Here is a 4,906-nt window from a genome sequence, read left to right as displayed (position 1 = left end):
CAGGCAGGCAAACCAGCGGGGGGAGGGGGGCAGCGCGCACGCGCGCACCGCTGTCACCTGCGCGGGACAACCCAACTGCCACCAAGAGCCCAACAGCTCCTTCCTCCCGGAAGCGCACAACCGCGCATGCTTTTTCCCTCCACCTCCAATGGAGGGAGGGGGTCACGTGAACGGCTACCCTGGCACGTGACCTCACTGACCGAACGCCGGCCGTCTCCTGCTCCCGGAGGTGGCTGTTGCGCCTGCGCGGGAGGGGGGGGTAAGCTCTCAAGTGCCGGCCCATTGTTTTGTTCCTTTAAAAAAAAAGGCGCCGCTGTCACGTGACCGAGAGACGCCGGCGGAGGGGAGCGTTTGCCTCGCCTCCTTCTCTGCGCGTGCTTTTTCCCTCTACCTCCAATGGAGGGAGATCACATGGACGGCTCCCCTGGCACGTGACCTCACCGACCGACCGCCGGCCCGGAGGTGGCTGTTGCGCCTGCGTGGCGGGGAAGCTCTCAAGTGCCGGCCCATTGTTTTGTTCCTGTCAAAAAAAAAGGCGCCGGTGTCACGTGACCGAGACGCCGGCGGAGGGCAGCGCTCGCCTCGCCTCCCTCTCTGCGCGTGCGCGGGGCGGTCAGTGGGAGTAAGGCTGAGCCGGGAAAAGTGATGGCCGGAGACGGGAAGACGGCCGCCGTCACGTAACCGTGCCAGTGCCGAAGAAAAACGAGCTTTTCCCCTCCACCTCCAGTGGAGGGAGGGGATCACATGAACGGCTACCCTGGCACGTGACCTCACCGACCGACCGCCGGCCGTCAACTGCTCCCGGAGGTGGCTGTTGCGCCTGCGCGGCGGGGGGGGGTAAGCTCTCAAGTGCCGGCCCATTGTTTTGTTCCTGTCAAAAAAGGCAGGCGCCGGTGTCACGTGACCGAGAGACGCCGGCGGAGGGGAGCGCTCGCCTCGCCTCCCTCTCTGCGCGTGCGCGGGGAGGTCAGTGGGAGTGAGGCTGAGCCGGGAAAAGCGATGGCCGGAGACGGGAAGACGGCCGCCGTCACTTAACCGTGCCGAAGAAAAACAAGCACCGCCGCCTCTTATCGTGCATTGATAGTAAGTCGCGTGTATTGGAGGAAGAAAATTTCCAGTAGAGGGTCGCCTGAGCGCAGTTGGGCGAGCTCTTTATTTTGTAAACCCAATTCGTGGGGGTGACCCAGCTCCGGATTGCTTGCATCATGCAGAGAGCCCGTTTACCGGATTTACGTATAAGCTATAGCTTAGGGCCCCACTCTCTTGGGGGGGGGGAATTTAAAGGAAAAAAAACTGGATGTACATTTCCAAAATATAAGATAAAAAACAAATAAAATAAAACCTACATACAGCAACAGTGTTATCATTTTAAGTTAGAGCTTAATAATTATTTCACTATTAATATACTTCTTAATTATATTTCAGTTCAACAAGTGCTTTGATAAAATACATATTTTGTTATGTGCAGATGGCTTTAGATACCTATTGTGTGTGTGTGTGTTAAGTGCCGTCAAGTCGCTTCCGACTCATGGCGACCCTATGAATGAAAGTCCTCCAAAATGTCCCATCTTTGACAGCCTTGCTCAGGTCTTGCAAATTGAAGGCTGTGGCTTCCTTTATTGAGTCAATCCACCTCTTGTTGGGTCTTCCTCTTTTCCTGCCTCCGGTTAGGTCCATAAATTACCATATAGCATATATTCAACACAAAAAACAGTGCCAATTGGTTGTTGACAAAGGACAGCTGGACATATAAAGGGCCCCATTACCTTCAATAGCTTAGGGCAGTGATGGCGAACCTTTTAGAGACCGAGTGCCCAAACTGCAACCAAAAACCCACTTATTTATTGCTGAGTGCCAATGCGGCAATTTAACCTGAATACCACCCCCAGAGGGGGCCCAGAGGGAGAGGCTAGGGTTGCCAAGTTCCTCTTCGCCATGAGTGGGAGGTTTTTGGGGTGGCGCCTGAGGAGGGCAGGGTTTGGGGAAGGACTTCAGTGCCATAGAGTCGAATTGCCAAAGTGGCAATTTTTTCCAGGGGAACTGATCTCTATTGGTTGGAGATCACCTGTAATAGCAGATCTCCAGCTAGTACCTGGAGATTGGCAACTAGTTCCTTAGTGTTTTCTCTCTACATATCAAGACAAATGGAAAGGTGTTTGGAGGATAGCTTGTGGGCACTTCAAAGGTGGAATAGGACTGCACGCCGCTCCGCCCACACAGACCCAGAGGGTGCTGGAGAAGCCGCTGGAGGGAAAGAAGGAAGGAAGGAAAGAAGGGAAGGGAGGGGGAAAGGGAAGGAAGGGAGGGAGAGAAAGAAAGAAAGAAAAAGAGAGAGAAAGGGAGAAAGAAATGGAGCAAGGGAGAGAAAGAAAAGGACAGAGGGAGACAGAAAAAGAAAGAGGCCATTTATGCATGGGAGGTTTTGCCTTGGATTTGCCACTCGGTGGGGCGCGGCGGCAGGCTTGTGAGAGGCGAGCAGGGTGGGGCAGAGGGCGCCTCCTTCGCACCCACCGACCAGCCATGCCCCTCCGCCCGCACAGGCCCAGAGGGCGCCGGAGAAGCCGCCAGCCATGCCGAGTGTGGGCGCTCGGCTTCTGTTCCCTGCTCTCCCACCCGCCTGGCTGGCCGCGCACGCTCCAGCGGCAGCAATGGCGGCAGCTTCTGTGGGAGAGTCCGGGGGCCACCGCCAATGATGTCGGAGGTTCCCCACCCCTGGGCTACAGCCTCCCCCATCCGGGGTGGGGCAGAGCCGGAAAGGCCAGCGGCTTGGAGGAACCGTGAGTGCCGGCAGAAAGGGCTACGCGTGCCGGAAGTGGCACCCGTGCCATAGGTTCGCCAACATGGGCTTAGGGCCTCATCAAACCTAAATCCGGCCCTGCTTGCATGGGGTGGGGGGATTTGTTCTAAATCTTGGTTTAAATCTCGACCGTGAATAGGTGGTTGTAGCTAAGCCTCTGTACTCTCAGCCCAAAGCCTGCCCCTAAAGCGGCCACTTTCTTGTCTTTGCTCGTGTTTTGTCTCTGCCTGCATTTTCTTTCTCCATACCTCCAAATGTTTGTCAATTAAGGATCCATACCCTATGTGTGAGAGTGTGGGTTCTGGTCCACGAAATGTTATGCTACCCAATGTTTTTAAGTCTGTCATATCATAGGACTCTAGTTTGTTTTTGCCTGACGTGGCTAAATCTGAACTTGTCACATCCTTGGTGTACCTATAACAGCACTCTGAAAGTCAGAAGTTTAACATGAAACTCTTTTGTTGCCATCGAGATACAAAAAAAGGTGTGTGTTGGTGCTATTTTTAGAGGGCCAAGAGGTGGCAACTAAGTCCCTGACTGCAATATTTAATATTGCAATATTTAATATTAACCCGAGTTAAATGGTTGATGGAGGAACAGTGGACATGAGAGACTTTGGATACTTGAAATGTGATTCATAAGTATTAATTCTTATGATCGTGGGTTGGATCAAGCAATGCGGGAGGGAAAAGGAAAATGTACTTGGTACAGTTCTGCTTGTGTATATAGTAGCACAAAGGCTGCAGCAACACATAGTGTGTGTGTGTTAAGTGCCGTCAAGTCACTTCCAACTCATGGCGACCCTATGAATCAGTGTCCTCCAAAATGTCCCATCTTTGACAGCCTTGCTCAGGTCTTGCAAATTGAGGGCTGTGGCTTCCTTTATTGAGTCCATCCATCTCTTGCTGGGTCTTCCTCTTTTCCTAGCATGACTGTCTTTTCCAGTGACTCTTGCCTTCTCATAATGTGACCAAAATACGATAGCCTCAGTTTAGTCACATAGTACATCAGCATAATTTTTAACAAAATAGCAGCATGGAGATGGAGCAGTGCTTGTCTAAATAATTCGTTTTTGTTTGAGGAACAAAAGCAAGCCCTGTCAAAGTATTGAAAGCTACCCTTCTTCCCCACTCTTTGAGGATTGTTTTTAAAGTTGCTGTTGAGCTTCTGTCCCTTTCAATATGGAATTAATCCAACTAGTAAATATACATAGGCTGACCAAGGTGATAAACAACCATGTGTTAAATTGGAATATCAAATTTCAAACAAATCATCCTTAACAATTGCTGGAAATGAATGAGTCCTACATAAACTCAGCAGTGAGTTCACAAATTCACAGGTGAGTTTACAGCGTTGAATAGCTATGGTAACATCAATTGGTAATAAATTATACAGATAATATGAAGTCCTTGAAGACTCAAAGGCAAAGGATTCTCAAGATGAAAAATGGCCTTCTAGAAGAAATCTTCCATTTCGTCATGTGGCTTCATCAGTTTCCTTTCGTCTCCTTACATTCATATACAGCATATTTCCATGTAGCTCTCAGCGTACAATCATTACACATCCTTAGCATTGTTCCATAATAGGATACTCATCATTTCACCATGGTCAGCCTATGTATATTTACTAGTTGGATTATTTCCTGTGACATAGACATGCTGTTTTTTCATTCCTTCCAATATGGAAGCAGCCTCCCTGCACCAAGTTTCATTCGAATGGTTGAAGAGTTGTCATCTGTCGCTATAGAATTAGGGCTAGCAAGCAGATAATGCTAAAAGATAAATCATGCCCATTATTCCTTAAAAAAAAAAGTCTGCGTAAACCCTAAATGACACCATTACTGATCTTGAGTTGGGTATGATGCAGTGTGAAATAAATAAAATAAAATTCTTTAGTGGTAGTTTTGCAGGAAAATTATATTAGGGTCGCCAAAATTAGCCTTTTGTGTCTCTGTGAACCACATAGTGCAAAGAAGGACTTCATTCAACCTCTGTAGGGAAAAGCACTAGCAGCCTGTTTAAATGCTCCAGAAAGTAATAAAATGTACAGTGCTGCTTCTGTAGAAGATGTGCCTGATAAGTTTTGTTGCTTTGCCGTTCAAAGGGCACT

Source organism: Euleptes europaea, chromosome 12 (assembly GCF_029931775.1).
Source record: "Euleptes europaea isolate rEulEur1 chromosome 12, rEulEur1.hap1, whole genome shotgun sequence".
NCBI classification, from domain to species: domain Eukaryota; kingdom Metazoa; phylum Chordata; class Lepidosauria; order Squamata; family Sphaerodactylidae; genus Euleptes; species Euleptes europaea.
Note: the sequence above shows the minus strand (reverse complement) of the source record.